The following is a 26,705-nucleotide window of genomic DNA, read 5'->3' as shown; positions in this document are numbered from 1 at the left end:
GGCGCTGCATCCCGCATCTGAAAGACAAAACAAGGTGCGTTTAAAGACATTGGGGAACTTTAATACTCACGTGCCATTACTCCTTTCCACATCTAACCCAGTGGGTATTCCGGCACCCTGCAGCCGCTCCGAACTTGTACCTGCAAAATAAAAAGACAGTTAGTGCGCATCGTGAAGCAGGCAACAAGCGCTTACTTACGTGCTTCCAGGCGCTTCTATTCATCACACGGGCTCCATCTTCAACTCACTTCAGCCCGTCATCCGCCATCGCCGGAACCCTGCAAAACAAGAAACATCATTACTAAAGACTTTAAAGACATTAGAATTACTCGAAACTTACCGTTCGTGCAGTAAACGACGGACAGCAGTCCTCTGAAGTCAAGAGGCCTGCTCCCCTTATCCAGTGAAGAAACTGGTTACAGCACCCTGCCCCGAGGCAGATGGAGAGCACGGCGTTCACTTACCTAAGGTGAGAGCGTTAACCTTCTGGGGTTCTACAGGAGAAGAGAAAGGGAAGAAGAGAGAGACATTCAATAACCCAGTTCCTTAATCCCATATTTTCTATCTGCCGACATCTTACCCTTCGAGTCAGACATACAGTGCACAGAGGTCCAGCCCAAAGAGCCAGCCGTGTGTTACACATCACCTTTGAAGATACGGTATACGCCCAGTCAAGACCGGCGCCTCTACGGGAATCAGGTGAGCGTTACAATTACCTCCGCACGACGAGTGGGAGAGATCCAGGCCCTATCCTGCAAAGCACCGTACTTGACTTTCCATGCCTCGAGGGTGGTGCTTAGGACGCACCCCTCCTTTATGCCCAAGGTGCCGTGGGACTTCCATCTTAACGAGCCCCTGGTGTTACCTGTTTTCTTCCTGTCTCCTTCGTCGCCGGCCGAGAGGACTTTGCACTCGCTGGATGTGGCTAGAGCGCTGAAGTTCTGCGTGGACCACACAAAGAGTTTCCGGAGGACATCACAGCTGTTTGTGAACTTTGGACCTGTGAATCAAGGGAAGACTCTCTCGAAGTCTTCTATTTCCAGATGGCTCTCCGGCTGCATCATGCACTGCCACCGGTTGGCTAACCGACCGCTGCCAAGCCGTCCGAGAGCCCATTCGACCAGAGCGATCGCTGCTACTACGGCGTTCTTATCTGGTGTGCCCCTGCTGGACATCTGCAGGGCTGCTACGTGGAGGTCGACGCACACCTTCACGAGATTCTACTGCGTCGATCGGGATTCCAGGGAGGAGTCCAGGGTCGGCCAAGCAGTGCTGCGCAACCTGTTCGCTTAAGGTGAGCCTGGTGAGGAGGTAAGAGATGCTTAATGTTGAGTTTTTTGTATGGCTTAATGTTGAGCCTTTTGCCACCCCCCGTGGTTGTGCATGTGTGTACTGCTATTTATTCTTATATTCATGAGCATGTGAATCCATGCCAGACCCCATGCTGGAGAAGGAACAAGTTACTTACCTGTAACTGTTGTTCTCCAGCATGGGTCTGGCATGGATTCACATGCGAACCCTCCCACCTACCCCTCTGCGGCTCTTCACTTGGTCATACTGCCACTTCACGTGCTACCAAATCTGAAGATGGCTGCCAGAGGCGGGGCTTAGGTAGATGGCAGTCATTGGCTGTGGTCAGTATGACGCAGAGATCAGTGATTGGTTACTACTTCGAAAGACAGATCAGAAACGAAACTGATACTGATTTTTTCTTTACCGAGGATTCCGAGCCTGACGACGGGGAATATTCATGAGCATGTGAATCCATGCCAGACCCATGCTGGAGAACAACAGTTAAAGGTAAGTAACTTGTTCCTTGCTCACCATTTAATTTGATATACCAATTTTGCTCATTGTGCAGAAAAGGTTGGGGACCCGTTAGTTGTGAGGACGTGTCTAGGTTTTAAACACAGACAGACATTTGATTTGGACTTCCCACCCTGGCATAGAGCAAGTTAGGCCTTACTCCATCCTGACTTTTATGTTAATAAAACGTTTGAGACCAAATTTGAATCTGTTGTCTGTGTCTTCTTCATGAAGCCATAACACGGTACAGTGTTTTTCATGACTGCAAAGATCCCCGACCAATAAAACGTTGGTGTTGTCTGGCTTTGGGTTGTCCCCACTCCTTGATGGGCTATAGTCAAATTGAGAGTGGGGCAATTCTAAGACTTCAGTGCCTTTGTGGGGCTACTCGTTGGGTACAATGTACTCCCTCTGTGGTATTTAATTGTCCCTTCCTTCGCAAGAAGAAGGGGCCGGCTTGTTTCCTCACTTCTTCTTCTGTAGCTACATGTGGCTAACACTTCTGTTAGTATGGGATCATTTCTTTGGGCAAATGCTAAGTCAGGAAGGGGTTAAACTCTTCGGCTTCTTGGGCAGGTTTTTTCATTCTGGATAGATCTGCTTCCCCAAACCTTTGTGAGCGCCTGTCTGTCTCATCTTGGTTCATTACTTCTTGGAGTATTGGCAATAAGGCTTTTTCTAAGATCCCCTGGGCTACCTTTTCACCTTCTTTTAATGTGTATGGGTTATTGATATGATTGTGCAGGAGGATTTTAACATTGTCTCTATAGTCGGGATCGATGACTCCTGCCATAACATCTAACAGAATCTGTCCACTGTACCAAACTAAAGCTAACTGACCCTACCACTATTTGAACAATTAAGGACCGGAAAATGGCTCCCTTCTCCTGGTTTCTTGCTCCTTGCAAAGTTATTCAATAACTAATCTTCAGATAGTTCTTTGTGACTTCTTTAATTGGCTTACACAGTTCTTTTAACACGTCTTACTCGTTTTGTTCTTCTCAACTTGAGGCTTCCTTGGTTCGATATTAATAGCTTTACTTTTGTCAGTGTCTCTTATTTGTTGGCTACTTTCTTCTTTGAATCTATTTCCAATATGTATTCTTTCCTGTTCCCAGCATAGGGTTATGCAACCTTTCTGCGATTCTCTGTTGAGGTTTTCTTCTCTTTTATTAGAGCCACTGTTTCTGGCCTTTGTAGGATATATATCTTTTAAAATATAAAGTTTTCTCCTTACTCTCAGGACCGTTTCTCACATGTTCCTTCCCTTGAAGGATGAGACTTTTTTTACTTTGACTGCAACAAATAAGATTACTCTCATAATGATTCTCCTTTAATTCTTTCCCTAGTTTCACTGATATGAGAAGGAATACTTTCATAATGATTCCTCTTTATTTCCCTTGTCATCACTGATGTGTCCTCAGCATCTCGACTGTGACAAGTATAAGTACTTTGATAACAATCTTCTACTGCTTTTTACCCCAGACTGGATACCGCCCAACTCATGATGAGGCCCATTACCTCGAAAATGAAATGTGAGACCAGGTCGAATAATGGCATTAAAGGATCAGGCATTACTACTGAATTACCTTACTAAAGATGGCATCATAGAAGTGTTGGAGGCTACTGATTGTGAGGCCCAGTAATTCTTACAAGCTAATACCACTACAAGAAACTGAAGCTTTGCATAGACCAACAGGTCTAAACCAGTGAGTGTTCTCTGACAACTTCCCACTACCCAATATCACAGATTTGGTTCTCAGTCTAAATAAGGCAACTGTCTTTTTATTAATTTAGATCACAAATGCGTTCCACCAAGCTAATGCTTATGCCTTCTTCCGTGTATTTTATAGCTTGCTGACTCCATTTGGCATTCACCAATACACGTGAACGACATTCATACTCTGCTCGGCAGCATCTGTGCTACATTTTGTCATGACAGATACACTAAACAGAACAGACAATGTCAAGTACATAAGGTGACACAGGTGTACAGAATCTGTTATGAAAAATGCAAAGAAGTATGTAGTGAAGTACTACCTGAATTAGAAAAGTGTGGATTCTACTTAAAGAAGGAGAAACAGGAGTTTTTATAGCAAAGGCTAATGGCCATTCTGTTTGCCTGTGACCAACAGCAAAAATCTGTTACATCTTCACGTTGAGTGCATTATAGCATCACTCACTGACATGTATTACTACAGACAGTCACACAAGAAGAATGGCACCAAAAGAGACTTCATGCTGGACAGAATGCAAATGTACAAACTCAGACGATGGCCCATTGAGAGAAACTTGGGACTGGACCTCCTGTGCTACAGAAAAGTGCCTGCAGAAGTGTATTTTTAGACACATTCGTAAGGGGAAACTCTATATTTATGCCCACCCTGCAAACCTATGACAACAATTAGTGGAACTAGATCACGAGGGACGAACATGAATGTTACTAACCAAAAGAAGGTTGACAGACTAATACTTGTTGCCGCAAATGGATACTGTGAATGAGAAACGAACACAGAGTTTATATGTTTTCCACTCCATATGTGTCGTAACAATGACCGACAAAGGAGTAACCACAAGGACAGCACCACTACAGTTATTAGAATGAAATCTAAAGATGGAGCACAATGTAGGTGTCCCCTTTATTGGTCCCCTAAATTACATGGAACCGCCTGTGGATTACTCGTTCAAATGAATCACAAGCAAGTTTCTAGAATACATAACTAGCTCACAGTAGATTCATCAAATAGGTATTCAGGAGGAAAGGAAGTTCTACCAGCATATTCACCAGCATGGAGTGCAGTTTACCGCCTGGGGAATCAAAACATTCCTGAATGAAGCATGCATCAAGCATCATAGATCACACTACATACTACCCTCTGGGGAATTAACTATGTGATAATCTAGTGATGTCATCACTCATTTCCATGGAATAGTCTCTCTCCAGGTAGGTGGCCAGGGGACTTCAGCCGCTACCTGATCCTGATCCTAGGGTTGGCTATATGAGGGAGCACCACCTGGGGGGAGGTGACCCTCAGGGAAGTGGGGTGACATCGCTGGAGAGAGTCACATGCCCTCCAGTCCCTTTTAGGGAAGTACCATCCATTCACCATGCCTTCATGGCCTATTGTGACATTCTCCCTCAACCCATGCTAGACTTACTTTAGACCCTCTCTGACATGACACAAACACTTATCAATCACTGAGATGAGGAAGAGACCAGGAGCAGCAATCCTCACTCCCAAAAGGGTCTCCTACCAATCCCCTCAGTAGTCCATAAGGGATGATATAATCATCACTTGGACAAGGAAGAGAAATTGAGCAATAAGGCCTGCAAACCCACAGAGTGGTCTAGTCGTTGGAAACTCGTAAATCAGCCCGGGAAGTTTAAAACTGCGGTTGCAGCAGCTGAGGGAGAGGAGGAGTTGGGAGAGCTGCAGAAGCACGAGGACACAGTATCTTATGCAGAAGGCATAGCAGGGGAGTGAATGCTGCAGGAGACAGTGTTGAAGCACAGCCGAACATCAGCAGAGGAAGCGGAAAGGCAGACGGCTCATCGCCCATGAGCGAGAGACCGTGGGAACCGTGTACTGAGTCGGTGAAGGTACAGCCGTTGACAGGGCACATGCTGAGCCAGCAACCAGAGCGAAAAGAGTATGGAGAAGCGCAGGACACACTAACAGCACCCGGTAAGCACAGGGAAGTCAAAAGTGTTACCGGGTTGCCTGAAAGTGTGCGCTGCTCGAGAGAACAAATTGAAAGTAACGAGAAAACTGACATACCAGCAAGCTGTAATACAGAAGGGTAACTGATCCCATATTATAAGAAAGGAAAAGAAAACCAAGTATGAGATGAAGTGGACAGAGGGGCAAATCCCTGTTGTGTATCGAGAGAACCAGTGTTGAGGCGGATGCTGTGAAAACAGGAATGATGCACCAACAATGGGCTGAAGTAAAAATCATTAAAAGTAAGTGCATGAAAGTCCTGGCAGGAGATTACACCAGGTGAAGGTAAATGCTTACAAGTACATATATGAAAAATTCTGGCAGGAGAGTATACCAGGTGAATGTAAATGCTTACAAACAATTGTGTAACAGGATTGACAGAAAGGCATACCAGTTGATGAGAAGTATTGTGGAAGGATTGCATAAAGCCCTGTCAGGGGAATATACCAGGGAAATGCAAGTGTGTATATAAGTAATAATGCTATGATTCAACGCAAAACAATGAAGTGGGCCATGTTGCCACTTAAACTGTTTACTTCCATATGGGAAAGTGGTAGAATTCCTGAGAGTTTGGGGAAATCTATTATTATCCCAATTTATAAAAAAGGAATACGCTCTTTGCCTTCTAGTTATAGAATTCTAGCTATGTCTGACACTTGTAAGATCTTTAGCACATTGTTATTAAATATCATTAATGTATGGATTGAGGAGAATAACATTGTTCCATATAAGCAAACTTCTTTTAAGTCTGGTTATAATACTCTCAATAACATGTTTACGCTCAATTATTTTATATCAGATACCTTTCGGTGTGCATACAGTAGTCTATATTTGTGTTTTATACACTACAGTGGGCCTTCGACTGTGTCAACCGTAAAAGACCTTGGTAGAAGCTCCAGGGATGGTGTATGTGCCCTTTGTTAGAGCAATGTACTCTGATACCTCGGTCTCTGTTTGTGTGGACTGGAGCAGCTCCCTCAGTGCCCCTGTGTACACAGGGGTTGGAAGTCTATACCGTATGAATTTAGAAAATGTTGCTTCTCTGAGCAGGAGGTAGAAATGGAATTGTAACAAAATGTCGCCCTACTACTGTACCGCCGCCGTCACTGCGACTTTGGGGGCACACAAAATGCCGACTCCCATTACTGCGCCCAAGCAGAGCAGGAGTTGCAGAGGTGTTAAAAAAAAAAAAAGCACCCTGCAGCGTCAGCTCGGGCCCAAGTTAGTGGGAGGAACTGACGCTGCAGGGATAGCGGGGTATAGGCGGCGCACGCAGCAGTGTGCCGCCGTTAAGGTAAGTGGGGTGGGATGATGGGGGGATCGGGAGGGGACATGCGGGACGGGGGAAGCGTCAAAGTGATATATCTGATCACTGCGCTGCGCCCTAATTGCCCTGAAATTTTCCGCGGCGCAGTTACGCCGGGCGCAGTGATCACATAGACTCGGTAGAAACAGTGAGGCATCGACTCATTAAGTGCCCTAAACTTAGCAGCTACTAGGGGCAACAGTGACCTGGTGAGTAATATGGATATGATTGTTTCAGATCTATTTTGGGCTGCCATATATGCGGCACATTCTTTGGTATATATTGGGGCAGCCTATTTTATATGGAAGAATTTTTTTTTAGCAATATTGGGATATGATAATGTAATTTTGTAAGCTTTAATCAAATGTTGTTAATTGGTACTGTGGTGATGATTGTGATATGATGTATTCATATGTAAATACTTTGTATAAGGTTTGTATTGACCAAAGCACAATAAATAAAATAATAAGTAATAATAAACTCAAGGAGAGTATTTGCCCTTGAGATCGTTAACAGTGAGAATCTTAAGGAAGAACCATACCTTTTGAAATTCTTACTGATAGTAAAAAAGGATCCCTGGGAAGAACCATACCTTAGGATTCTGAGTTGTGTATTGAAGAAGAGGAAGCTTTGCACCTTAGAATCAGTTTTAGAGTGTGAGGGCCAGAATAGGATTACGGAGGCAGGATATATTTTGTTGGACATCTTGACAAAGGACAGACCTATTCGTTTTTGTTTGAGTTTGGGAAAAACCTCCTAGAATCGGGATAGTGAGGTCTTTTCCAAACCCTTTTTGTTTCAATACATTTTTATGGCAAACGCCATGAGTCCTCTGTGTCCGTGTCTCATTCCTGTCTCCTCACAACAAGTTGAGAGAAAACGGGTCCATGAAGGTAGATATTCTCTGACATTCATAAAGTGCCCCGAGTCTTGCTGTTTCTCCTGATGAAAAGAAGGCCGGTGAACACATAACACTCTCCTCGATTGGTAACCGATAAAATTAAAGACCCAGAGTTCGACCTGCATGCAGTCACCTGCAGAGTGAAGAAAATACAAGACAAAAAGAGTAACAGTACTTCAGAAGGTCAGCCATCAACCACAACCTGAAACCAAGTAACAATGCAAGTGACCGAAGCGAGAGAAATCTATGTGAAAACTTCAGATGGAGAAGCTTGATAGGACTTTATCAAGGACCACAGTCCAACAACCACAGAGAAGATGATGAGGATAAGGGAACATCTGACTCACCTGGGAGGCTTCAGAAGAAATATGAGTGGGAGGAGGAAATCAACATACTGAGCTACGGTTCCACCGAAGGAAGAAAACACAGCAGTATTGGACTCATAGGTGGACAAGTTGAGAAACACATTTACCGAAAAAGAACGGGGGTAATGTAGTATTGAATTTATGTTTTTGCCACAGCCTCTTTTGACTTCACCACGCAGGGGGAAGAAGAGGAAAACGGTATGCAAAGGAGCAGCCCAGTGAGAAAGGGATCGCTGCATGAGCACGACAGCAGCCTCAATAGGACAGAAGAAATAAAAGTTCAAAATGCTAAGTCTGACTCCTCCACTCATTGATGATTTGTACTACCACAGTGTATGAATCACAAAGTATAGATTTAAATCCTTATGATAATTCATTGGCAAGTACAAAATCAACTGGTACTTTGTGTAAAGGAAAGGTGCACATGACTTGTGCTCCTTGCCGGTTGCAGGATTTGCATTGGCTCTGTGTGGAAAAAGACATACAGGCCCCTAATTTGCAAATGCATTGCCATCTCTGCAAGTACCATCACAGGAAATGTCATCACAGGGAGTAACATCAGTGTGCAGTACCTAAGGCATCATGGGAAAGTACATTAAAAGAGTTGGCTTTGAGTAAGCCAAGACAAGTAACTTGGTGATGTGCAATCGATAAATAATCACTGTTGTTTTGTTTGGGATAAAGTACCCTGAATAATATGCCTTAAGGATATTTCAAGTCACGTTTGAGTTTGTGGCAAATTGAAGAGGAGGAGCCGAAGTTGCAGTTCCTTTATAAGGTCACAGAACTCCAAAGTGACTTTAAGTATACTTTTTACATATGGTAAGGGTGTATTTTTGTACAATGGCACAACTTCATGCCCACTTGGTCTGTTGCTTACTATTGATAAATATACATACCATCATTGTAGAATCTATTCAGTTGAAAAAACAGGTTTTATTTCAACGTTTTTAAGATTTCAGGCACCAGAATGCAAAATAAAGCTGACCCTATAAATGTATTTGTCAAAGAAGTGCCCCTGAAAATAAGGGAGACATTTTGAAACTTTTTTTTGTGACTGTTTAATTGTCTTTAGAGACTGCCCATATCCGGGTATCTCATTGAAATTTTGTGTGGGCAAAGACGTACCTGCACCATAGGTGCTCATTTTCTGATCTCTCTCTACACAGATATATCCGTGGTTGTATGATTGAGTCAGGGTGGCAAAATTACACTAAAGATATCGACTAACACAGGAGTAAAGCAGGGCTGCGTTCTAGCTTCACTGCTTTATGACCTGTATGTTAGTGATATGAATATTGCCTTCAATGCCCCTTGCAATTTCCCTCATCAAATAGGTACCATACACGTTCCATGGATTGGATATGTGGATGACAATGTGTTGTTGGACCGTACCCCCATGGGACTCCAACATTCATTGGAAGCACTATCCTCATTTGCACGGCAGAAACATTTAAGAGTGAATGTTTCCAAAACAAACGTTTTGATGATTGGTGGTAAAGTTAAGAAATCCACCTTCCAATGGACATAGGGAAATGCCCTATTTGAAGTAGTGGACAAGTATATATATCTAGGCTTCCCGATCTGTGTTTCTCCCTCCCTGGATTATTATGGTAACCACATTCGCTTTAAGATATTGAATATATGGTTTTTATTAAATTATTTTGTCTTTAGGTAGGGTGGTAACAATATTGAAGGTGTAATCTCTATTTACCGCAAGAGTGTACTTTCAGGAGTTTTGTATGGGTTCGCTGCCCTCCCTGCTTCTATGATGACTTTGATGGATAAATTTGAGGGCCAGATTTTGTGGTCTATACTGGGACGAAAAGGGTGTTCATTCTGATAAAAAACTAATTTGCATTAATGTGGATAGATTAGCCAACTTAAAACTATATGAAGAATATTGCACTCAAAGCTTTAGATACAATCTTCCCTACTCTTATCTAACTAAACTTTATTCTACGCAATACGTAGATTTACTATCTACCTTCGGCTTAACATATTGCCCACGTTCGAGCACATGGGCCATGGGAATAAACTGCCCCACAATGAGAGGACATGTCGTCTATGTGGACGGGAGATTGAGACTGCCAGCCACCTCTTAACGCAATGTTCAGAATTGCAACTTTACTACTTAAAAGGCTATTCAAAATTGATCCATTGATATGAATCAATTGAAGGAGATCAGTTCTGGAGCACCGTATACGGTGCAGAGTCTACTGTGATCAACACAGCTACTTTTTATGTTTGGAAGGAAGTTCTCTCCATGATTACTAAACCTTGAGATTATTTTTTGGTTGTTTGATGCTAATGGTTTTATTCAGATGTTCATTTATTTGCACATTTACATGTATTTTTAGTTCGCTCTTCTCATTGTCTGCTCATTGTAAATGAGTGAATTGAATGGCAACGAAAAGAGAAAGAAAGGGGAACGCCTTTTAATAATGGGGATGGTTCTTTAAGTATTGATTTGTGTGGTTGGATTGAAATATGTATTTTTATTCATGTCATTTATTTAATTGCTCACGTATGCTTATGTATGTTTCTTTTTTTTTATTCTTGACAGATGTGTGTTACAAATATTTTAAACGTCCTATTTGGAGATCCTTCTAAATTAGTGGAGTTGGCACTATAATCTCTTGATCACAGGTATCCCTTGTGAGGAATCTGGACAATTCACCCCTTTTCCCCACAGGGGAGACACCTCCTTTGAGTCTAGGGTGGTGAGCCTGCTACGCAAGACCTTCCCTAGGTGTTTGGGCAAGTTGGACCTCACTGACCTGCCTCTTGGGGACAAGGACTTCCATTCCAGTATTGAACTCCCTGTCCAAATCACTGTTTCTGTATACATGGATGTGAAAAAAACAGATGCATTTCCTGTTACAGCTATAATTCACAACGACCCCATTGGCTTCAGGTAATGGTGAATCTCGCCTGAGTGCCACGATCAATGGAGATGGACATACCTTCCTTAACTCTTATGATGTATGCAAGAAGAAAACGAACCGTGAATGGAAGAAGAGCTCTCATAGTGGTGTCGATCCAGAAAAACAGACACCCCTCGATCATGGGGAAATGTACTATGTTTGCCGAAGACCAACCGTCTCATGCTCTTAGTGTTAGTAATACATAATCATAAGCTTGACCGAAGTGCGGCCATTTTAAGGTGACAGAAATAGCCATCTTGTTTTCTCTAACTTTTGCTTATTGCTTTCTGTTCTAAATGCTTCGCTGACATGATATTCTGCTTTACCAGTGTGCAATGCAAGGCCAAGGGAAATATGCTGAATCATAACGTAGCAACCCTGATAGAAATACCCGGTCTCCTCCCGCGCGCTATCCTTGAAAGAGGGCAGCGAGGCATCCTAATCAGCCCACAGGTGCCAGTGTGTCTCGAAAACACAGTGAAAATACTTGGATGAACATTAAATTGCTTGAATTATGTTCCTCTTTGCGGCCCCCCTTCTCGAGCCCTGTAGAGTCCTGGAGAGCGAGTTGACCCCCAGGACCCAAATAGAAACTAGGAGATAGGAAGGCCTGGAATGTGGCTCTCCCCCGACATGCAGCTTGCTAGCAAGAACAGAAGCATTCTGTTCTTTTCAACAAAGACTTATGTCTGCAGCCTTACAAAATTGCAAACTGTTGCTAAAACAAATGTTCGAGGTGTCATACTCGTCACGATTGTCAATCATCGTGCTCAGTTCAAAGGAGATGTGCAAGGGGCGGTTTTTGATGTGACACTACTGATTGTAAGATGTTAGTTTTGTATATATGTAACTGATGTTTGTGTCTTGCTCTCTTGCGTCTCCCGAGGTCTGTTAGACACACGTCGTGGGGCGTGAGACCAGTTGGCCAACTGAGACTATTTACTTTGCAATAAACCCTAACTTTTGGGAATACAACCTTGTGTCTGGTGTATCAGTTTGAGTGTGGTGACTGTGCCTTGTTTCCACATTCGAGGGTCCCTCAGGGGCCCCTTCAAGATGGCACCCGAATAGGGACCCTCCCCCACTTGTTCCATCGTGTACGTTGCAAAATAAGAAAGGCGGTAAGAACGGCGAGGACGGGAACGATCGAGCCGGGATCAAGAGGTGTTCGGGGCGCCCCTGCGTAAGCGATGAGACTCCTTTCTGCAGATCTGCACACAGCTGATGCCTGATCGACGTGCCCGGCGAGTGAACAAGGAGGCCAGGGTCCCCAAACGAGGCCGAGCCGAGATACGCAGAAATGACGTCATTGGTTGCGTCAGTATACGGATGAATTGTGTCTTGAAAAGACAAATTGACTAATCAGGTGAGTTGTGCCACAATTCGTAAGTAATCCTGATATTGGTTGAGAGTTGATTTTGCAAAATCAAACACCCAGAGTAAGTTTGATTAACCAAGGGTAAGGTTAAAACATGCCTGGGGTATTGTCCACCCTAGCGGGGTTTTCCGCTGCGGCGGACAATCTTTGGAAACTGGCCAGGTTGCACCTCTGGGGGGAACGCCGGCTTATGATATGTATGTGAAATATGGTGTGGGAGCGATAATGTTTTGTGAAATTTGGCATAAGCAAACCAGAAAGCAGGAAGATCTTCAGTGGCCGAGGAATGGGAGTTTTGAGATGGACCGAATAGATAACCTGGAAAAGGTTTTGATAAGTAAAAAAACACGCTCTGTAGCACTCGATATCCTTAGTGATTGGAGGAGGGAAGCGATGGTCCAATTTAGAAGTAGAGAGAAACATGCGTGCAGGCATAAATCGAAATCAGAAAAGTAGGAGGAGGAGTGGAGTAATAGCTTGAGGAAAGCAAATAGACGCGACCAGTTAAATATCGAGAAAATATATCCTTAAAGAGAGTTACACTCATCAGACGAATTGATAAATAAAATATTAACTGAAACGAAACAAGGCCCGAGAATAGAAACTAAAAAGACTACGTTAGTAGCTGCTGCTCAGCCCCTCCCAACCCCAGCACAGCCACAGGCTGCATCAGTAACCACGCCGCCCACTAGTCAGCCCGCCCTGAGTGTTTCGCAATTACCACAGCCCCAACAGACATCTCTCGCTTACACTGCCCTCTCCGCACCTCCTCTCCAAGAGGGTGTCTCCATCCCGACTGCTCCCCCAATAAGCAAACTTGAACAAAGTGAATGTGTGAGAGTGACCCGCAGCGCGATCAGCAAGGAGAGAAAGCGAGAGTTGCAAGAGCAGGCGGAAATGTATATAGACGAGAATGATGAAGCGGCCATGCTAGCGTCGATGTATGATTTCAGGAGAAGCAATGAAAGACAGGTATTGTTGGAATGCATGGGGGAATATTTGTCGACACAATGGAAAAATTTAATTGGGAAGTTGCCGCCACAACGATTGTTGGATTTGAATGCATTAGCCCATTGTAGAGAGAGAGATGAAGAAATAAAAGAGCATGTGGACCAACTTTTTGAACTTAAGAATGAACTTGATTAAGAATATTCTGAAGTACTTGCCACACCGGGCTATAGTAGGAAAGATATTGAGAGGGGTAGGAAAGAAACGGTACCCAATAGACAGCAGCGATTCTTGTCGCCATCAGGACAGACTGGGGCTGGGCTAAAAGTATGCATACGAGAGGCGTTAAAATGGATGGCAGACCCTAGTATTCCTGCGATGGAAATACATGCAATATTTGATGAATATTCTCTACCGTTGAAAAGGAAAGCATTACAGACAATGGTTGAATATCTGATAAACAGGGATATAAGCGAGGAGAGAGCCAGCCCCCCCGAGACAATGGCAATATATAAGAGGGCATTGGAACGAGGGACGGGAGAAACAGCCTTATCCCTCTATCTTGGAATATTGTTGCATATGAGAGAAGGGGGAGGAACAGTGAGCATGGTATTTCCTATGAGGGAAGTGCCCCCTACCTTTGTACCAAAGGTAGAGATTCCTGTGGTAGGCACCGCTCCAGCTCAGATAACTCCAGCACATTTCACAGCCCAATATGTGCACGTCCCTCTCTCTAGACAGGAAGTAAATAACATAAAGCAAACGATCCCTGATATACGAAAGAACCCAGCGGGCTTCTATAAAGAAGTAGAGTCTTTATTGCAATCATCAGTGTTCACTATGAGTGATATAGATCTAATATTCCCAGTAATCCTGCCAGCGGATATATGGAAACGGATAAGGAAGGTAGATGATGAGACGGCCTACGGCGCCACTTGGGCAAATTTAATGCAGGAGGATAGAAATAAAGAAGTAGGCGCGAAACGGGGCCGAATATGACGGCTTTTTGGCACGAATAGTACAAAAATTGAAAGAATTTGTCCCAGAGAAAAGAATTCAATGGGACAAATTGACTGCGTGTGTTCAAGGTAAGGACGAGTTGGCTACAGATTATTTTAATAGATTTGAGGAAGTATTTACAGACTTCAGTGGGCAGGATGTAAGCACGGAAGCGGGAAAAAGGTTATTTCTTGACAAATATGTGAGAGGATTTATACTCCCAATTCAAAACTTAATAATGACATCAGAAAGTGCATGGCAAGCGAAAACGTTAGGAGAAGTATTACACATGGCCCAATATTATGAAAATCGAGTGAATTCAGAGAAAGAGAAGGAAGCGAAGGAAAGAACAAATTTGAAAAGAAGGGTGTTACTCCAGCAAGTAGCAGGACACAACAGGGGAAGGGGAAATGCACAGAGCAGGAGTAATTTGAATATGCACAGAGGGCCCTTGGGATTAAATCAATGTGCGTATTGCAGAGAGGAAGGACACTGGCGAGCGCAATGTCCACATTTACAAAATAGAGGTGGGTACGGTCAGAGAAGACAACACAGGGGGCACCCAGGAACTAATGGCCACAACAGAAACCATATGCAGCAGCACCAGAATAGACAAGGGAATGGAGCACAGAATCAAGGCCAGGCTCTGAATCAAACTACTTTTACCCAGAATCAAAATCATCAGGGTATGCAAAATGGAAATGGAGGAAGAGGTGGGAACATTTTTGATACTCAAACGGGTGCATACTACAATAATAACAGTGACTACACTTCAGATGATGTGTTGTTACCCCAATAGGACAGCCCAAGACAGGGGTCAGAACAAGTATCTATTCCCGTGAATCAGAAAGGACCCTACGTAGAAATGAAAGTCGGGAATGAAGAGCATAGATTCCGCGTAGATACGAGGGCACAAAAGTGCTCGAAAGACCATCACTTAGTTCCAGAGATACCACTGTCAGGGCATAAGGATATTTCAGTAGGGTTCGCAGGTACCCCAGTGATTAATCCAGTGTTCCAACCAGTAGCTGTAACATTAGGCCCATTCACTGAGTACTGTCCACTCCTGTTAACAGAGAATTGTGGGGAGAATCTTTTGGGATTAAACTTATTGAAAAAATTCAGTGCAGTTATTCACTGTACACCAGATGGAGTGTTTTTAACTATTTCACCACAGAATGTACCAGTGTCAGAATTTTTGTCCAAACCTTTGCCAGGAGAATTGAGTGACATGCCAACTTGTATATGGGCAATAGATGATAATGATGTGGGATGCTTGAAGATAGAGCCAGTGAAGATTACATTGAAAGAGGGAGTAACATTGCCACGTATTGCACAGTATAAAATGTCAGCAGACGGAGGGAAAGGATTGAAAAGTATTGTGTCTGATTTGGTAAAATTGGGAGTGATTGAAGAGATTACAGGCAGCATATGTAACAGCCCCATTCTTCCGGTGTATAAGAAAGGAGGTAATGAGGTACCATATCGTTTCATAATTGATTTGCGCGCACTAAACAAGGTAGTAGATCCCCAATTCCCATTGGTTCCGGATCTTACCACAATTTTGACAATGATCCCAGATTCCGCAAAGTATTTTAGTGTTATTGATTTGAAAAATGCTTTCTTCAGTATTCCAGTACACAAAGAAAGTAGATATCTGTTTGCTTTCACACTAGCAGGGCGATCGTTTACTTTCACGCGCATTCCTCCAGGCTACACAGAAAGCCCTAGCATCTATAGCAGAGCATTAAAAGAACAACTAGATATGCTAGAGCTACCAACAGGTTGTGTATTGCTACAATATATAGACAATCTGTTGATTGCAGCAGACATAGAGGAGATTTGTAAAGTACCATTTTACTATTAACACACTTAGCAGCGCATGGCCACAAAGCCAGCTTAAAAAAAGTTTCAGTATTGTCAAAAGGAAGTGGCTTATTTGGGTTACTTACTTTCGAAAGAAGGGAGAAGACTAACGCCGGAGAGAATAGAGAGCATTTCTGGTATGCCTATTCCAAAAACACAAAAAGGAGTCAGAGCTATAAAAGGGATGGCTTCTTATTGTCGGCAATGGATAGTGAATTTTGCCTTCATTGTGAAGCCGATGGTGGAGTTGACAAAGAAAGATGTTGTGATGCCCTTGCAGTGGAATGAAGAATGTCAGAGAGCATTTGACTTGATAAAAACTGCATTGTGTTCTGCCCCAGTTTTAGGGACACCAAATTATAAAAATATTTTTAAATTGTTTGTGCATGAGAATGACAGCTGCGCGTTGGCAGTTCTAACACAGGAACAAGGTGGAAGAAATAGGTCATGCAGCTATTTTTCTTCTGCGCTGGACCCTGTAGCACGCACACTACCATGATGTTTGCGAGCTGTTGCAGGCGGCTGCTGCATCAGTGAAACAAACAGAAGGGATGGTATTGGGGCACACCTTAATTTTGATGGTGCCACATGCCATAGACGTTCTACTCAATAGAACGCAGACGCAACACCTCACCTCTGCTAGATTGACTAGATATGAAATTATGTTTTTTGCACCCCACATCCAAATTATGAGGTATAGCGCTTTGAATCCAGCAGAATTAATGCCAATGCCTGGGGAAAACCTTGGTGGAAATGAATCACTCCCCATGATTGTTTAATGGTTACTGAGGAAGAAACAAAAGGGAAAATTGATTTAAGTGATACCCCACTAAAAGAACCAGATGGAGAACTGTTTTGGGACGGTTCCTGCTTTAAATTACCTGACAGCACTTCATCTGCCGCATATGCCATCACCACGTTAAAGAGTATTGTGGAGAGCAAAAGAATCCCTTACAACTCTGCACAAGCGGCAGAAATAATAGCATTAACCAGAGCTTGTGAGATAACTGAGAATCCAAGCGTGAATATATATACTGACAGTCAGTACGCCTTTGGTGTGGTTCATAACTTTGGCCGACTCTGGGCTGAGAGAGGTTTCCTAACATCACATGGGGCTAGAATCCAACATGGCCCTTTGATTGTACGATTGCTGTCTTCACTCAAGTGTCCAAAGCACCTAGCAGTAATGAAATGCGAGGCGTGCAAAAAGTTAACATGTAAAGTGGGAGAGGGAAACGCGTTTGCAGACAGAATTGCAAAACAAACGGCCAATGAAATGAGTACAAAGATGTTTACAGTGCAGTCTGAAGAGGTCCCCTGCATGATAGAGAATGGAATTGCTTCTGTCAAAGAGATGCAGGCGGAAGCCACTGTTGATGAAATCCAAGGGTGGGCTGAGGGCTCTGCAGAATTAGATCTGGAGGGTTGTTGGGTGGACAAGAAGAGCGGGAATTGGATGTTGCCAAATGCCTATGTAAAAGCAATGGTCACAATGGCTCACAGCCCCACTCATATCTGTGCAAAGAAAATAATTCAACATCTAGCCACAGTTTGGGAAAATCCACTCATAAAAAAGAATGCCGAGAGGTTGGTACAGAATTGTATCACGTGCCTACAACACAATGGGCCTCATCACGACCTCGGCAGTAACGCCGGCGGTATTAACGCGAGGGCTATTAGCGCGACCGCCATAGCCCCTGGTGCTAATAGCGCGGGATCACGAGTTGGGCGGACTTGGAAGTCCCATTTCCCCATTGAGCCCATTCGGGAATGCCCCATTCCCCATTGGGCTCAATGGGGAAATTTCGCGCTCATACCGCCGGCAGATTTTCCGCCGGTGGTATGAGCGCGAATTCTAGGCGGATTTCACACCAGCTCAGAGCTGGGTTGAAATCCGCCGAGGCCCTGATTCGGCGGACCCTTAAATCCGGCGGTAATAGCGCTACCGCCGGATTTAAGGGTTACCGCCGAGGTCGTGATGAGGCCCAATGTGGGGAAGGGAACGGTGACTCCAACAGGCAGTTTTGGCCCTGGACCTCTATGCCATTTGAGGTGATCCATTTTGATTTCATAGAAATGGAGAGATGCCAAAACTTGAAGTATGTCCTAGTGGTTATATGTGCATTCAGCAAATGGGTGGAAGCATATCCATTGAAAGACTGCACTGCTATAAGCACGGCGAAAGTGATGTTAAACGAATATTTCTTCCGTTTTGGCCTGCCCCGTGTCATATGGTCAGATAATGGTCTGCATTTTGTAGGTGCAGTAGTACTACAGATTTGTGCAGGTCTCCAGATCGATAAGCAATTCCATTGTTCGAGACATCCGATGTCGGCCGGTCTTATTGAATGCCACAACGGAATCCTGCAATCTAAGATTAGCAAGATATGTGCAGGAAGCAAGTTAAGTTGGGTTGATGCGTTACCAATAGCACTATTATGCATGCGAACATCTGTGCAGGCGAGAACTGGGCTCTCCCCATATGAGATAGTCATGGGGAGACCGGCGAATGTTTGGTGTGCACCTCAGCCGAAGAAACTGAACGAAGTTGAATATCCAGTGCTCAGCATTTATTGTAATCTCCTGATTCAAAAATTGCGTTTGATTCATCAGCAGGTGCAGGAGGCGCTACTGATCAGATATACTGGCCCGGGACACGCACTGGAGCCAGGTGACTGGGTGCTGCTTAAAGATTTTGAACGAAAAACATTGTTGGCACCCAGGTGGCGTGGTCCCTATTTGATACTCCTGACAACCTATTTGATACTCCTGACAACACAGACGGCCATTCGTGTGGATGGCCGTAAAGCGTGGATCCACGTCACCCATGTAAAAAAGGTGCCGTCACCATCTGAAAAACTGACTGATCGAGGCGACCGGAAAGAAACAGCGGTTCCAGAAACGAAAGAAACAATTGCCAGTTCTTTGCCACAGAAACTGCCTGATTCTGAAACAAAGCCTGATGAAATTTCCATAAAAGAGGAAGGGCAAAGAATGCCCCAAAGTTGTCCTGCAGTTTCTGCATCACTGCTGGCCGACACCAAGCGAATACCTCTGTGGCGCCCACCATCCTCTGTTGCGCCACAGCCTGCATCGTTGCCTGGGCGCCCATCATCATCTGTCATTGCGCCCCAGGCTGGCTCCAAGCTTGAGTCCGGAAGTGCACCCGCACTATTCGTTGATCACACTGTACCAGGAGCAAGGCGGTACAATCTACGAAGTCGGAAAAAGGAGTGATCAAATCTTCGTTTCATCAATCTTTTGTTGCCTCTGTTTCCTATTAACGAATGAAGTAGGAACCGGAGGCCTAGATGAGAGCAACGTGAAGATTGTGAAAGTCAGACAGCCCATAAGCGAGACTCCTCGGTGCTAACATGAAATCCATGTGTCCTGAACCCGAGCGCCAAGCGGGGCGCACATGGTACAGAAGGCAATTGATAACTGCTCTGAAGTTCTTTAAGCAGTATACTAACGCATAAGAGAGCTTGCCCAACGTGTAAGCAATCCAGGCTGCTGAGAACTGGCAGAATAGACAGTTGACATTTATCAAACTCATTGACATTCGGACGAGTGTCGCGAGGAGAGATATCCACGACGAGAATCGCTGTGGAAGAAGGTCCGTGAGAGAAGATGCCAGAACTAGCTTTTGTCCCCTCCTGCACCATTGCTGTTAATGCTGATAATGAATCAAACATAGAAACTGAAAGATTGCATAAAACAAGCTAACGAAAGAATTGCGTGCTGACCTTCATGATAATCATGTGCATAATGAGCATAATGGCCCCAGTAATAACATCACTGGTACTGTGGTATTTAGAGGAGATGCACCCTTTAGAAATTCTCTTACCAATTAGGAACATCTCCACCACTGAAAGCCCTGTTTATGTAATTACTTACACTCTGCCCCCAATGGAAGAGAGACATAGAGAGGGTTATGGAAATAATACATTACTGCAAATTATTAACATGACGCATTCAATTTTGAAAATGAACAACTGTTGGGTGTGTGCTCATTTGCCACAGCATGGTGGCAAAGCAATAGGTTGGTACGTGCAGCCACTGACATTAAGTTCTGCATGCAGTGCATCTCTGAGTACATTGTATTATGGAAAATGGAATAAAAGTTAAACGGGTCAATTAGATAGCACAAACATGAATGAATTTGAAGAAATTATGAGACCCATAGGCTGCTCAATATTTCATAAAGCACGGATGATAACACCAAAAGCTACGCCCAAACCAATGCCACAAGATAGACTGTCTCCACCAGAAAAGTTATCTGTGATCGTATTTCGCATAAGATCAAAAGGAAATAAAGATGCAGTGCCCCCCTCTTACACAGTAAACTACAGCCCACTTTCTGTTCCTTTATGTTTAAAAAAGAAGGGCTCCTATTTTGTAGGGACATTCACTAGATGTATAAATACAGCGATTATTAGTAGGGAAGTAGAGCCAGTGTATGTAGGTGACCTGGTGTATTTCATATGTGGAGATAAAGCGTATCCTTGGTTATCTAGAAACTGGGGAGGTACATGCTATTTAGGACTACTGTTCCCAGGAGTGTTTTTCTTAGAAACAACAGACATAGCCAAACTATCTAGACTTAGGCCACGAAGAAGTAATGAAGACGGATTAATAGCAGTAGATGTAGCAAAATCATTTATGCTATTTTTGGCCCAAGCAATAAACTATAATATTCGACGATTATCCAGAATCTTAGAAAAAACAATAAACGGAACAACAGATATATTATACAACATGACGTTGGAGGAGAAAGGGGTTAGATTGATGACACTGCAAAACAGAATGGCTCTTGATGTAATCCTCGTTGATCGTGGTAGTGTTTGCAAAATTGTGGGATCAGCGTGCTGTGTATTTGTAAACGACTCCTCTCCCACGATTTTCGAGGCAATAAGAAAATTACATGTATTAAGTTCTGAACTCCATACCCAAGACGGGGGTTGGGATATAAGTTCCTGGTTCTGGGAATTATTATATTCATGGGGATGGAAACTATTTGCGCTTCTGATAGCAGTACTAGGGATATTCATGACATGTTGTTGTTGCATACACTGCCTACCTGTGATATGCACCGAAATTAGTGAAGGATGTGTACAGATGATAGAGAAAAAGAGCACTAGTAGATCAAGTATCCTTGTTCGAGAAGAGACAAAGACAGTCAAATAATTCATGTCCATTGACATAGGTGACAATAAGGAGGAAACTGAAAATATGCAAGATTCAGAGTCTGAATCAGAATCTGAAACAGATACGTGGCCGGAAGAGGATACAATGTACGGATGAGACGTTTGGCATACGACCAAAAGGAGGGTTTCTCGATCCAGAAAAACAGACACCCCTCGATCATGGGGAAATGTACTATGTTGGCCGAAGACCACCCGTCTCATGCTCTTAGTGTTAGTAATAATCATAAGCTTGACCGAAGTGCGGCCATTTTAAGGTGACAGAAATCGCCATCTTGTTTTCTCTAACGTTTGCTTATTGCTTTCTGTTCTAAATGCTTTGCTGACATGATATTCTGCTTTACCAGTGTGCAATGCAAGGCCAAGGGAAATTTGCTGAGCAACCCTGATAGAAATACCCGGTGTCCTCCCGCGCGCTATCCTTGAAAAGAGGGCAGCGAGGCATCCTAATCAGCCCACAGGTGCCAGTGTGTCTCGAAAACACAGTGAAAATACTCGGAACAAACATTAAATTGCTTGAAGTATGTCTTTTTTGCGGCCCCCCTTCTCGAGCCCTAGAGTCCTGGAGAGCGAGTTGACCCCCAGTACCCAAATAGAAACTAGGAGATAGGAAGGCCTGGAATGTGGCTCTCCCCCCCACATGCAGCTTGCTAGCGAGAATAGAAGCATTCTGTTCTTTTCCTCAAAGTCTTATGTCTGCAGCCTTACAAAATTGCAAACTGTTGCTAAAACAAATGTTCGAGGTGTCATACTCGTCACGATTGTCAATCATCGTGCTCAGTTCAAAGGAGATGTGCAAGGGGCGGTTTTTGATGTGACACTACTGATTGTATGATGTTAGTTTTGTATATATGTAACTGATGTTTGTGTCTAGCTCTCTTGCCTCTCCCGAGGTCTGTTAGACACACGTCACGGGGCGTGAGACCAGTTGGCCAACTGAGACTATTTACTTTGTAATAAACCCTAGCTTTTGGGAATACAACCTCGTGTCTGGCGTATCAGTTCGTGTGTGGTGACTGTGCCTTGTTTCCACATTCGAGGTTCCCTCAAGGGCCCCTTCAGTGGGAGGAAATCAAATGCTACCCAGAGGTGAGCCCCTGCAGCATTGACGTTTTGGAGGGACGGAGCCACGTCAAGCCTCACAGCCAGCATCAACTTGTTGAGCAAGAAACCCCCTATATGGAGGCGGAAAGGCAGGTACCTTGACTGAGCACGAGGCTCTGGTAAGGGGAAGGAGAGGTTGGAGAGACGCCTGTCTTCTTGAGTGGCGTGACCACTGAGGAGCAGTAACGGGCTTGGTGCTCAGCAATGAACACCGAGACCCAAGAAAAGAGGGGAACACGAGATCCTGAGCTCCTACTGACAAGCACCTTTGCCTCCACGAGAGGAACAGATTGGGAAAGAGACTCTACGACCGTGTGGGGGTGACCGCGATTCAAAACTGCGTGTTTCCCACAGCACTGAAACCGATGTAGGTATGGAACACTAAGAGAATGGAACAGGCACTCGTCCCCACTTATCCAGAGAGAAAGGTATATGAACAATGTTATGCAAGGCTGGAATAGTGGCCAAAGTCTGTAAAGTCAAGAGCCTGTAAGGGGCCCATGACTCCACTATCCTAGAGTGAAAGGGATACAGACAGTGTTATGCAAGGCTGGAATGGACGACGAAAGCATGGAAAGTTAAGAGACGGATGCACGGCCCCACTATATCAGAGTGGAAAACATATAGACTCTGTGTCTCAAAGGGGAAATATGCTTTTAATCTCCTGAGTAAGTGGAACTTTTTACCACTTACTCATTCTTTTTCTCTGACTGGGAGTTTTGATTCTTATTGTTTAATGGAGTTTGGTAAACTCCATAGGCATCTGCTTTTTGCTTAGTGACACAGAGCACCCTCTGTGCAGTGTCACTGAGGAGTTTGCAAGACTTCTCTTAATGTTTAAATACATTTTCTTGTGAGAACTACAGTTCCCAAGAATAGTAAGATAACTTTTAACTTAGCTTTTCTTTTGTGGGTCTAGCACGCACCACCTTATGTGAGGTGCTGGGGGGTTACATAGTGACTCCTTATTCCACTTCTCAGGTAACATTTTGTTACACTGACTAACTTAAATGTCTGGTGGCAGTGGCTACTTTTACTACTTTTGTGCAGGTTACTAGCAGGATGATTTCTCAGCTGCAATATAGCCCTCGTGGGTGAAATGTTTCTCAAAATGCCCCCAGTTTTATTTTGCCAGTTTTGCATTTGTCAGTTCCTTCCAGGATTTTACTCTATCCTTTAGAATAGATTTGAGTCCTTTGTGAGTTTTGCCTTTGGCGGGCTTCAGTCCGCCCAGGCTCCAGTGTGTCTGGGAAGGCAGGAAGTGAGGGAGGAGCCTGAAACGTCACTGTTCTTTGTTTGTAGATATGCCTGGCTTAAACCAGTTCGAACTGGGTAACTGGCTGTCCTGGAGGACAGCCACCCCAATATGATTGACCGCTCCATGACTGTGAATGAATGGAATCCCACTTAAAAGTCAAGGATTTTGGGACTACAGACAGTCGACCACTGGAACAAGGAACCTGAAGCAGAAGACTAACAGAGACGCCAGCGGCACCTTCCAGGACTAAGAAAACTCTGGTGAAGCCTTGCAGCTGTGCTGACCCCGTTTTCACATTGACAGGGAAGACCTGCCAAGGATGACTTCTTCCCTCAGTTTGATGGGTCCAAATAGACTTAACCTTCTCCATTTTGGGCAATCCCCCAACTTGCTGTGACCTTCCAGGGCTGAAGAATCCCAATACCTGGGGTACCTGGACCAGCATCAAGTGCATCATCTTCCTTAGATCAAATCCAGCTGAAATTTTGCAAGAATCCGTGTGGAACTCCAGAGGCAGTCATTCTTTACCAAAGGTCCCCTCATCAGAGTTTAGGACTGAGAAATCGAGGAGAATCCGACCAGCAATGTTCATTTCCTCTTGGTGCTAAGAAAAAGGCGCCAAAACCACAAAGTGCCACTGGAGTGAGCTGAATCCATTGCTGCCAACCCCTTCTCCCGAGTGCTGCTGCAGAATCCCACCAGAGGTCCCCCTTTCATCACCACGACCAAGGAGCAGGAATCGGGGGTATGGAACGCTGCACCTAGAAGGAAGCCAGCTACAATTTCTTCTTTACTTTCAAGGTACTGTGGGGCTTGGGTTGTAATTACCTTGGGCTATTTTCGGTGCTTCCTGGCTTGGGAAGTAGTGTTTTCCTCAACTGAGGGTTGACCTAAACTCCTTTGTGCAGGCCTTGTAGCTTGTGCACCATCAGGTAGGCTCCCCATGAGCTCCTGTTTTTCTTCAAGAACCACTGACTGGTTAACTAACTTTTCCTCTGAAGATCTTCATCAGAACTGGAACTGTCCACTTGACTTTGGCTGTACTTGTTTTCCAAAGGGTCGGATCCTACTGGCTTTGGCAGTGCTGGTTACTCCATAGGTTTTAAATGTGAACACTTTTATTGCTAGGAAACAGACTGCCTATATCCCTCTGGGAGAGTATACTAGTTATTGCTAAAATGTGTTCCATCTAACTCTGAAACTTACCCTCCCATCTCAGTTTTGTAAGGGTGATATAAAGTGCTGATACTGACCTCAATTGACATCACTCAAAAAGTTACTCATCTGCATTATTGTTTCTTATATAACTTGATTCCATTTCACATTGAACGGTTTTGTTGGTTGCTGCATTTTAGATTTGCTTGTGTGCCTTGTGTATATATTAATACATATATTTTAATATAACTTTGTGAGTGTTTACTTGGATCCCTGTGTTTACTGATTTCAATGTACTGCTCTACAGCTCACATTACTCCCTCCTAAGATAAGTCTGGCTGCTCAGCCACTCTCCCGACTTGTGTAGTACAGGCCTATATAAAGAGTTGGGTCCCTAGTACCAATAAATAAGTCTTATGAAGTCCCCACAAGTTGGAATTTAGAAAAACTTGCCTGCGGTAACAGACCCGGTATGCAAAGATTTTCACTTTGTGCTTTTCGCTACGTTCATTTCGGCTATGAACATTTTTCCAAGATCCGAAATAATCACTAAGAAGTATCCAGGAAGCGCAAAGATATATCCTATGTTGAAACAGAGTGACGTGTGAACTTGAATACTCTGTAAACACAGACAGCAAAGTGTATGAAATCATGGGAAGCAATAAAGATATGTTTTGTCACAAGACATAAGACCTTTTTCACAGAATTATTGGACTTGGGGAAGTCCCAATCCTTTGAAGGTGGAAAAGTATTTTTCAAGTCTTCCTGAAGGGATTGGTACATTGAAAAACAGAAACTGTTTTCTTATCAAAGGTGGGGAGAAACCCTTACTGATGCTAATTGTCATTTCCCAAAAGGATTTGAGGCTAAAGCTGTGAAGACAAGCTATAAGAAACGGAAACACTGAGAACCCTTCATCTACAAGTGGGCCAGGCAGAAGTCCATAACAAGGCTATCACACACGCCTGTCATCCTTTTAGTTAGGTGTTTTTCCAAAGTGATAGGGCCAGTTAGTTACATAGGTTTTGGACAAAAGACTTGGTTTATTTTGACTTGACATGCACCCTTAGTTTTTCTTGTGTTAGGTATGGAATTTCCCAAATAGAGATTGAGCAAGTTAGGAGTGTTTCTGTTATTTTTAATAAAACCCTTTTGATTGTGTCATTAAGTTGTCCAACTCCTTCTTCTGGTTCACCACACCTTCCATCCCAGCTTTGGCGGTGTGCATAGCTGCAAAGGCCCTCATGAGTTCAGTGCCCAGTGTCACTGCTTATGCCTCTGATGCCTTGTGCCGACCTGGCGTCTACCGTTCAGGAGACTGAGCTCCTCCAGGGTTTAACAGCCAAAGATGAAGGGGACACCATCCTTTCTAGCAATAGGTGGTGTTAAATTAGTTCATTGAAATTATGTTATGTTAATCATGACTGCAGTCGAACAGAGCTTAAATTCAGAACATCACAAACTCTAATAGTAGCAGGTAAATAACATTTATCAGTGGTGAAATGTACAAATTATACAAAGTCATTGGGCCTCATTATATGTATGGCGGTAAGATAACAACGGTGCCAGTAGCGATACCGGTACCGTTGCTACTTTACCGCCATACTACGAGCTGTGCTCACGGGTGCATGTCAGTCCGCCAGGTCTGCCCTGGGGGGCAGAGCGGCACCCTTGAGCACAGCAAGTTGGATGCACCGGCGCACCGTTGTGCCGATGCACCGGTGGCACCCTCTGGGCTCAAATGGAAATGGGGATGTACCGGTTCC

The 26,705-nt window shown here is 44.0% G+C and overlaps 1 protein-coding gene across 4 annotated transcripts in view; it reads left to right on the top strand.

Annotated features, from left to right (window-relative positions):
• Positions 1–26,705, top strand: part of PPOX (protoporphyrinogen oxidase) — an 867,939-nt gene that overhangs the window by 585,366 nt on the left and 255,868 nt on the right. The gene's annotated exons all lie outside the window — the stretch shown is intronic.

The sequence above is a fragment of the Ambystoma mexicanum genome, chromosome 1p, assembly GCF_040938575.1.
Source record: "Ambystoma mexicanum isolate Mex_15411 chromosome 1p, UKY_AmexF1_1, whole genome shotgun sequence".
Taxonomy (NCBI): Eukaryota; Metazoa; Chordata; class Amphibia; order Caudata; family Ambystomatidae; genus Ambystoma; species Ambystoma mexicanum.
The sequence above is the reverse complement of the archived record's forward strand: the minus strand, read 5'-3'. Positions and strand labels throughout refer to the sequence as shown.